Here is an 11,165-nt window from a genome sequence, read left to right as displayed (position 1 = left end):
TTGCACACAAATATTGATAATAAAATTTGTATTTTTGATAATTTTGGGTCATTTATATTTCTACTAATATTTACCACTCATATTTTGATAGAAATTTAAAATATTATTTAAGGTAGTGTTTTACTATATTTTATTATTTTTTTTTGAAACATACTATATTTTATTATTGTTATTATTTCGATAATATAAATAATTTTAATTTACTGTTTTCCAGTCAAGTATATAGTTGAGTTAATTTAATGTAATAATTAAGTCCTGAATAATTCTGGAAATAATTCATCTTAGAAATTCAGAATTGAATAAATAAATAAAGAGTACTTATTTCCACCCACAAATTTTAAAACAAAATAGTCAAGTTAAGATAAAATTATCAAATAATGAAGTATATATTTATGGAAATGAATATGTAATCTTCCTTTATGATATTATTATTAAAAATGAGCAAAATGAAGATGTTTGAACAATAATATATATATATATATATATATATATATATATATATTGTTAGATATAATTGATGATTACTAATGTTATTAAAGTTTGTTTTAGAACAGGAGTGATCAGAGTTTAAGCTGGAAGCTGATCAGAGTTTAATAAAGTCTGACCAGAGTTTGATAAAGTCTGATCAGAGTTACACGTGGAAAGAGCTCAGAAGCGGATATACTTCAAGGAAGGATAGAAGCGGAGGAGTGATTTGCTGACTATGGAAACCAAACAGAAAACAGTAGCAATCTTTGATTGATAGAATACATAGCTGATTTATAGGATATCAAATCAGATTGATTTTGTAACTGTGTCTATATAAACACAGATTAGGGTTACTCTATAGGAGTTAAGTTATCGAGTATATTTTACAGAACCCTAGCAGCTCTTAGTGATAATATATAAATCACTGAGAGAGTTTTTGTAACCATTCAAGCTTTGTGAATAAGAGTTTACTGCTTTCAATCTCTTATATTGTCATACTCTGTTATTGATTGTGTTCACTATATCAACTTATATAGTGAGTTTATAGGACCTAACAAGTGGTATCAGAGCCAGCTCTGTTAAGATAACTACAGTGAGATCTTAATCACAATCATGTCTGAAAAATCACAAGCTTCGTCTTTTAGAGTTCCAGTCCTTAAGGCATCTGAATATCCAGTCTGGAAAGAGAGAATGATTATATTTCTAGACTCTGTCGATCCAGAATACCTTGACAGGATCTATGATGGACCACACATGCCCACCAAGCTCTCTGTTGGGATTGCAGATGAGCCTCAGAAGATGGTTCCAAAAGACAAGAAAGATTATACCCCTGAGGATATCTTGTCAATTGGTAAAGACTCAAAGGTGAAACACCATTTGTCAGGGATGCTCTGGAAACCAGATGTCAGGGAACTCAAGCCATCAAGAAGAACAGAAAAACCATCCTTACACAGGAGTATGAGCACTTTGACTCAAAATCTGGTGAGTCCTTGACAGATTTGTATGACAGATTTGTCAAACTGTTGAATGACTTATCTCTGGTGAACAAGGAATATGATCTTGAAGACTCAAACCTCAAATTCCTTCTGGCTCTTCCTGAAAAATGGGATTTGAAAGTCACTACAATAAGAGACAATCTTGATCTTGGAGAGATGTCTCTTGATGATGTTTTTGGAAGACTGAAGACTCATGAACTTGAGATGGAGCAGAGGAGCAAACGTCATGGAGGCAAATCAAAGTCTGTTGCTCTAAAAGTTCAAGAGGAAGCTGCTAAGAGCAAAGGAAAAGCTCATGTCACAAAGTCTGACATTGAGTCATCAAACTCTGATGACTCAAACTCTGATGTTCCCTCAGACTCTGAAGAAAGTGATGATGAGATGATGCAGTTAGCAGCATTGATGGTGAAAAGCTTCAAGAAGTTGGCTTACAAAAAGTTCAACAAAGGCAAAAGTTTCTCAAGGAAAGACAGAAACTCTGACAGAGTTTATGATAAGAAGAACTTCAGGAAGAATGAGGGCAAGGAAGGAAAAGCTGGAAAAGCTGACAAGTATAACTGTTTCAACTGTGGTGAAAAGGGTCACTTTGCATCTGAATGCAAGAAAGCCAAGAAAGAAAAGGAAAAAGCCTTTATCACCAAGAAAGGAAACTGGACAGATACATCTGATTCAGAGGAAGAAGTCAATTATGCTCTGATGGCAAACACTGACAACAACTCTGAATCTACTGCTAAGGTACCTCATTCTACTCTTGCCTTTGATATTGAAGATATAACTGAGTTAAGATTGTTTCTTAAAACTTTGCATATCAGCTTTAGAGATCAGACTTTAGAGAATGAAAGATTAAAATCTGAAACTCTAAGTGTAAAGAAAAGGAATGATTATCTAGAAAAAGAATTAGTTCAGATGTTAGAAGTTCAGAAAGAAAGAGATGATGCTGTCATTGTCAAAGATGAACTATTAAAGAGGTATGCATCTCTTCAATCAGAACTTGCTAAGGAAAGGGATATTATTAAGACTTGGACTAATTCAGGCAAAACTACTCAGGATATCTTAGGTAGTGGAAACTGGAAGAAGGGACTAGGTTACACTGATAACACAGAAGCTGAGTCATCAAAAACAGAGTTCGTTAAAACTCAAAAACCTAAGGTTAAACCTGTTAAATTTGTTGCTGAATCCTCTAAGTCTAAACAGAGTAGACCAGAATCAGAGATTAACAACAATTTAAAATCTGATAAGCCCAAACAGGTTAACATAGGACTGATGACTCAGAAACAGCTTAAGCATAAGCTTAAAGAGGTAAAGTCTGATAACAAAGACAAGGGGCCTAGGATAAATAGAAATGGCAAAGTTGGAATAGACAAGAGTAATAACTACATGCCTATTCCAAATGCACCTAGGAAGACATGCCATAACTGTGGAAATACTAATCATCTTGCTAATTTTTGCAGGAAGAACAAGGACATTAACTCCTTACCTACAAAGTCTGGAGTTAGAAAAAGTAGTATTAGATATAAACCACAAGATCCATGTTTTCATTGTGGTAGTTTATGGCATTCTATTTATACTTGCAAAGAATATCATAGTTTGTATTATGATTATTATCAATTGAAACCTTCTTTGAAAAAGGTTAATAAAATCTCTGCAAGTACAAAATCTGTTTCTAGTACAAACTCTGTTCCAAAGTCTGTTAGCTCAAACTCTGATAACAATAATTCCGCTGCAAAAGCTAACAAACTTAATAAGGCCAAGGGATCCAAGCAAGTCTGGGTCCTTAAAACTAACAATTAGTGGTCTTTGTGATTGCAGGGCAACAGGAAGAATATCCTAGTCTTGGACAGTGGATGTTCAGGACACATGACTGGAAATAAGGCCCTGCTGTCAGAGTTTGTGGAGAAAGTTGGCCCAAGTGTTTCTTATGGAGATGGCAACATAGGAAGGACTCTGGGATATGGCAACATCAATCTTGGAAATGTCATCATATCAAATGTAGCTCTTGTTCAAGGGCTAAAACACAATTTACTCTCTGTCAGTCAGATCTGTGACAGAGGATATCATGTTGATTTCTATGAAGAACACAGTGAGATAGTAAGCAAGTCAACAGGCAAGGTGGCAGTGATTGCTCACAGACATGGAAACATTTATGAAATCAACTTGCCTACAAACTCTGAAGGAAAAGCAATTTGCTTATCTACAAGAATCTCTGCAGAAGAAAGTTGGAAGTGGCATAAGAAGCTCTCACATCTCAATTTCAACTCCATAAATGAGCTTATAAAGAAAAAGCTTGTGAGAGGACTCCCTGAATCACTACTCACTTCAGATGGTCTATGTGATTCATGTCAAAAGGCCAAGCAGAGAAAGACATCCTTCAAGAGTAAGACTGAATTCTCAATAAAGAAGCAATATCATCTTCTACATGTTGATCTATTTGGACCAGTTAATGTACCATCCATTGCAAGGAAGAAATATGCTCTTGTCATTGTTGATGAGTATACCAGATACACTTGGGTATATTTTCTTCACTCTAAAGATGAAACAGCTTTGCATCTGATGGATCATGTGAAGCAACTGGACCATGGATCTGAAGACAAAGTAAAGATCATTAGAAGTGATAATGGAACTGAGTTCAGAAATTCAACAATGGAAGAGTTCTGCAAAGAAAGAGGTGTAGTGCAACAATTTTCTGCACCTGGAACACCACAGCAAAATGGTGTAGTTGAAAGGAAAAACAGGACTCTAATAGAAGCTGCCAGAACTATGCTTGATGAGGCTAAATTACCTACTTATTTCTGGGCAGAAGCTGTTCAAACAGCTTGTTTCACTCAAAATGCAACACTGATTAATAAGCATGGCAAGACTATGAGATGGTGAAGAAAAAGAAGCCAAATCTGAAGTACTTTCATATATTTGGGTGCAAATGCTTTGTATTGAAGACTCATCCAGAACAGCTTACCAAGTTTGATTTAAAAGCTGATGAAGGCATTTTTGTAGGTTATCCTCTGACAACAAAGGCCTTCAGAGTCTATAATCTAAGAACCAAAGTGATCATGGAATCCATACATGTGTCATTTGATGACAAGAGAATCATGGGTTTAGCAGACATGGATGATCATGAAGAACTGCATTTTGAAAATGAAGAAATATTCTCTGATTCGACAAACTCTGATGAACAGTCAAACTCTGACTGTGAGCAAAATACAGCAAACTTTGGTGAAAATTTACAAGTTCATGATGATGAAGCAAATGTTGAGGGGGAGCGTCAGAATGTTTCAGACTCTACCCAAGACTCAAACTCATCAGAGAATGCTGACTCAAACTCATCAGAGAATACTGATTCAAACTCTGATAGCACAAATTCAGAGGGAGCTACAGAGAATGATCAACAGAATCAAGAAAGCATGGATCAAGGGGGAGGATCCAATGATGAAAATAGCCAACTTCCACATGCTAGGAAGTGGACAAAATCTCATACACCTGATTTGATAATTGGAAATCCAGAAGCAGGTGTGCCAACAAGGACAGCTACAGCAAATGAATGTTTACATCACTGCTTTCTGTCACAAACAGAACCTAAAAAGGTGGAGGAAGCTCTTCAAGATGCTGACTGGATTCAAGCAATGCAAGAAGAGCTAAATGAGTTTGAGAGAAATAAAGTCTGGACCCTAGTACCAAGACCTAAAGATAGATCCATAGTTGGTACAAAATGGGTTTTCAGAAACAAAACTGATAGTGAAGGTGTCATTACAAGGAATAAAGCAAGACTTGTGGCAAAAGGGTATTCACAACAGGAAGGTATTGATTATGATGAGACATTTGCTCCAGTTGCAAGATTGGAGGCAATTAGAATCTTTCTGGCCTATGCTGCTCACAAGAAGTTCAAAGTATTCCAGATGGATGTCAAAAGTGCTTTTCTTAATGGGAAACTGGATGAAGAGGTATATGTTGAACAACCTCCAGGCTTTGTGGATCCAAAGCATCCAGACTATGTTTATAGATTGGACAAAGCACTTTATGGACTAAAGCAGGCTCCAAGGGCATGGTATGAAACTCTGGCTCAATTTCTTCTTGAAAGTTGATTTACTAGAGGTACCATAGATAAAACCCTGTTTTATTTGAATCATGGTAATGATCTGCTTTTAGTTCAAATCTATGTTGATGATATCATTTTTGGTTCCACTAATGCTAAACTCTGTCAAAGATTTGCCAAGCTCATGCAGTCTAGGTACCAAATGAGCATGATGGGGGAACTCAGTTACTTTCTGGGTTTACAAGTTAAACAGACTGAAGATGGGATTTTTATAAATCAAGCCAAGTATACCAGAAATCTTTTGAAGAAATTTGGTATGCAAGACAGTTCAGCTGCAACTACTCCTATGGCAACAGCAACCAAGCTAGACAAAGATACTGGTGCATCAGTGGATATCACAAACTATAGAGGAATGATTGGATCTTTGCTTTATCTGACTGCAAGTAGACCAGACATAATGTATGCCACATGTCTATGTGCAAGATTTCAGGCAGATCCAAGAGAGCCTCATCTGATTGCAGTAAAGAGGATATTCAGATATCTCAAGGGAACCACATCATTGGGATTATGGTATCCTAGAGAATCAGATTTTAGTCTAATTGGATACTCTGATGCAGATTTTGCAGGTTGCAAAATTGACAGGAAAAGCACAAGTGGGAGTTGTCAATTTCTGGGTGGAAGACTTGTTTCTTGGTACAGCAAGAAGCAAAAGTCAATTTCAACATCAACAGCAGAGTCAGAGTATATAGCTGCAGGCAGCTGCTGTGCTCAAATTCTTTGGATGAAGAATCAATTGTTGGACTATGGGTTATCATTTTCTAAAATTCCTATTTATTGTGATAACCAAAGTGCTATTGCTATGACAGGAAACCCAGTTCAACATTCTCTGACAAAGCACATCAGTATAAGATATCATTTTATAAGGGAGCATGTGCTGGAAGGAACCATTGAACTTCACTTTGTTCCCACAGAACAGCAGCTAGCAGACATATTCACCAAACCACTAAGTGAAGCAACCTTTACTAGGCTGGTGAATGAGCTAGGAATGATATCAGGAACTGAGTAAACATAATGGTCAGATCTTTCAAGTTTAAATTGTCAAATTACCATATATATTGCTCACAAATTTGCCATGATATACTCTGATTGTTAAACTCTGATGACATTCTCTGATGATATACTCTGTTTGTTATACTCTGATTGTCATTCTCTGACAATATTCTCTGATGTTTGTAAACTCTGAATCTTGATAAATGATCTCATTTTATTTCACTGAGACAAATAACCTGTGAAGATACTATGAAGCATGATCTGAATTAGTAATCATGAATCTCAGTTAAGTTCCTTAATCTTGATCTCAATTTTGTGCTACTATTTTACACTATATGCATGTTGATATCATTGAGACTCTATTACTTCACATATCATATCTTAATTATAAGTGAGACTGATTAATTTGCATTTTCTCTCAGTAAATTAGACAGTGATTATAAACTCTGATGCTATACACACCCCTGAAAATAAGCATGGTACTCCTTTGAGATCTTAGATGTCTATATGACAGTGACTGGGAAGACCCAAACATTTGCTGGTATTAAGTAATTGCTAAGATTTTATAATCTATGGTGACCAGTCACAATCTCTGATTACTGGAGAAATACTGTTGCAAAATTATATTTAAAGGTCGTGATTCATTTACACTGAAAAGCGTCCTGGAAAAAAAAAAAAAAGGGGGTTAGTTTATTTTATATATTTCTTCATCAGAGTATGTCTATTGTCTATGTCTTGAGAGTTTAAATAAATTATTTTTGTCTACCCTATAATTACGAAATTGTGAAATTCTTTAGTCTCTGATTTAATATGTTAAATCACACACATTATTTCACAAGCACATTATTGAGCTATGGATTTTATGACAAACTCTGATTTTTTGATGAATTTTCTAAACATTATGTCTTATTCTGAGGTGCTTAGAAATTTATTTTCTTTGTTTTAAATCTCAGAGTTTAAAATTCGAGGGATTTGATCTTGATTTTTTTTAAAATCTTGTACATTTGAGGAGTTTAAAAAATTCAGAGAATGTGAAGAGAGTGTACCAAACGGCTGTATTGTTAGTGGGATTACATGTAAAACATTTTAATGGGAGAACGTGTAATCAGCATTTATAACTGCACAAGTTTTACTGCGCTCATGGTTACTATTTTCTTTTCTCCATGCCACTAACGTTCATCTACCAGTTAAAATCTGACAGGTGTCCAGCTGAACAAAAAGCCCAAGCGTGTACAGCTAAACAAAATCTGAAGAGTTTATCACATCAGATTTTATTGCTTATTATTCACTTATACACTTCATCTTTACACACACTCTCTCAACAAACTCTTACGCTTTTCTCTCTGCAATTCAAATCTTCTCTTACACACTTTCTCAAACACCTTCCTTCCTTTACAAACTCTGCTCTAATGGCCACTTCAGCGTTTACCTATGCAGGTGTGGAGTTTGTACCAAACAACCACGCAGCCATTCTTGACACCACTGATGTTCCAAGGGATTATCATGTAATCCAGGAGTTTCTGGCACAAAGTGCCTTGGCTCAAGCTCTTACTGCACCGGCTAGATTATCTGGGAGTCAGATAATAACCTTTTGGCAAACAGGGCATTATGACAATGGTGGTGCAGCTGGATCACCATCCATTGTATTTTAGTATGACGGAGCGGAATATGCTGTCACTCCAGCCACCGTCCGAGCAGCATTCAACCTGCCAGAGAATGCTGTTTACATTACAAATGGAGATGCCAACCTCAGAACCATGATGACTGATTTGGGCTACTACGAATCTCTTGATAAATTGGGTCAATTAAAGCGTCCAGGACTCAGGAAGGAGTGGAGCTTTTTCTTCGACTGCATTACCAGGGCTTTCCAGAAGAAAAGCACCAACTGGGATGCCATACCCATGGATATGCTGCAAATTGGGTATTCTCTGATCTATTCTACTAATTTCGATTTTGGTAGATTAGTTATTATAAATATTGGTGAAAGAATGCATGAAAATCGTCAGATTATATATTTTTCACGCTTTTGCCAATTGCTGTTTAATGCCACTGTTGGAGAAGTGGTTTTTGATGCTGCAGATGAGATCAAACCTTTTAAGCTTCATAAAAGGGTTTTCAAAGATCTCATATCTAAAGATGAGAAGAGGCCAGTTCTCAGGCCATTACAAATTCCTGCTCCATTAAGAGCTAGGCTGAATCTGCCTCAAGCACCACAACAACAGCCTCAAAACCAACCACAACATCCAGTCTCTCCTACAGCCACCAGACAACCCAGATCATCAACACCAAAAACATCAAGGGCTACAAAGTCTGATGCAGCCCCTTCCACTGTGAAGACCAGAACCTCTGTTGCTACACAAGTTCTGAAGACAAAGTCTGATAGGCCAACAAACTCTGATACAGTTCCTACTGTAAACTCTGAGACAGTCTCTAAGACTTTAAACTCTGAAGCTGCTTCTCCACCAAAGCAGAAAAGAAGGAGACTTGTTGCAGCTTATGAATATGATGATCTTGAACCCTCTCCAGCAACAAACTCTGAACCTACTCAGGCTAGCCCAAAGTCAAAAACAGTTAGATTTAAAGCAAGGGCAAACAAGCCTAAGAGGGCAAAGGTACCAATTACTGAAATCACAAATTTCACTCTTGAGGAAGAGCAAGCACCATCCACTTCACTTACTGATTTATCTCAAGCTCTGATGGTGCATCCTCTTCAGGCTGTTCCACTCTCTACTGCTACAGCATCCTCTACTTCATCTGAAGTAGATGAGGAAATAGTTTGCAAAGAACCAGTTACATCTGAAGCTGGGACAACATTCTCTGATCCTCACACTCCAATATCTGATCATGGACCCTCCACTCCAATTCCTCATTCTCCATTGAAATTTCCTGAGGGTGCCATTATTCATGATACAGCTCCAGAAAATTACAAGTCAGATGCTGTAATTGAAGAATCTGATAAGGTAGCATTGGAAGCATTGCAGTCCCTTGCTAAGGCTGGTGAAGAGCCTAGCAAATCCAAATCTGAAGATCAAGAAAAATCTGTTCCAGATCCTGTTAAAGATGCTGTTGATCCTGCATCTGATGATGATGAGGATGATGAAAATGAAGATGATGACAATGAGGATGAAGTCCCCATGTCTCTTCAACAACAGAAATGGGAGTCTACCAGCCAATACAATGCCAGACTGCAAACTCTGAAGCCAAACTCTGAGCCTCTTCCCAGGGATCTTCAGGTTGATCCACCAAATGAAGTATGGGATAAACTCTGGCTGAGTCACCAGCATTCTCTGGAGCCAGCAAAGGCTGAAGAATTCTTATCCATGGCAGAGAATAAGATTACAAACTCTGATGTTATGTCAAGCCTCAAAGCCACAGTTCTATATCTGAAGACATTTCATACTGCTTATGCTCAGACATCTAAGTCAGTAGATGGTCTAAGAACAGAGGTAGCCAATTTTAAGGAAACTCAGAATATGGACAAGAAAAGGCACTTGCTACCTCTGAAGGAAGACATGAAGAAGCTGGTGTCTGCAAATCAATCTCTGGAACAGAGGATGTCAAACATTGAGTCTACTCAAGAGGAAATGTCCAAACAGCTTGAAGCCATCCAATCTTCACTTTCTCTGATAACTTCAGTACTGATTCCTGATGAGGATGATGTCAAAAAGGGGGAGAGAGTAGCTAATGTCAAATGCAAGACTACTTCTCAAACTCTGAAGAGAAAGAAAAATGATGATGATGATGATGTGGATGACTTCACAAAGAACAAAAGATTTCAAGCTGCAACTGGTGGAAGAGTTTTAAACTCTGACAGTTCAAAACAGTCTAAGCAAAGCTCAAAGTCTGCTCCAGCTCCAACACACAATGTCACATCTGGTTTAAAGCAAAGACCAGTGGCTGGATCAGATAAACCAATGACTGATGAAGAGTATGCTAGATTGTTATTTGAACAAGAGAATCCAGAAGCCAAATTGGATTTGGAGTTGATTGCTGCAGAGGAAGCAGAGCTAAAGAAAGAATATGAGCAAGCTATAACCTCAGGCAAAATCCAGAAACCTACAAAATCAACTGCCAGACCAAAGGACAAAGGAATAATGATCAAGGAAACTACTATTGCTGATCAGAGTTTACCAATCAAAAAGGTATACTCTGAAGATGAATATACAAGCAAAGGCAAAAACATAGTAGATGATAACCTTGAGAAAGGCTGGGTTCAGAAGAAGTCTACAACCTCTGACAAAGATCAAGTTGTAAAGGGAAAGAAATCAGAAGCTGCAATCTCTGACAAAGCTCATATTGCAGAATCACAAGAAGAACAATTAACCTCTGACACAGCTCAAGTTAATAAGGAAGCAAAGAAAGACACAACCTCTGACAAGGCTCAAGCTATATTTAAACCGACAACAACCCCATTGCCAGGATTTGCAAAGCCAAGTCTGATGACTGAGATAAATTTCGACAAGGGCTCAATTCAACCAATCTCTCATCGAAAAGCAGGAAGAGATAAAGGAGGACTAGGATCTAAATATGAAAAATTTGATCAGAGTATAGGATCAATGTCAACAGACCCCTCATCTCTCTGTGCACCCAAGACTGGAGCATTGCAAGAAAGAATGGACAAACTT

This window comes from Daucus carota, chromosome 2, assembly GCF_001625215.2.
Source record: "Daucus carota subsp. sativus chromosome 2, DH1 v3.0, whole genome shotgun sequence".
NCBI classification, from domain to species: Eukaryota; Viridiplantae; Streptophyta; class Magnoliopsida; order Apiales; family Apiaceae; genus Daucus; species Daucus carota.
The sequence above is the reverse complement of the archived record's forward strand: the minus strand, read 5'-3'. Positions refer to the sequence as shown.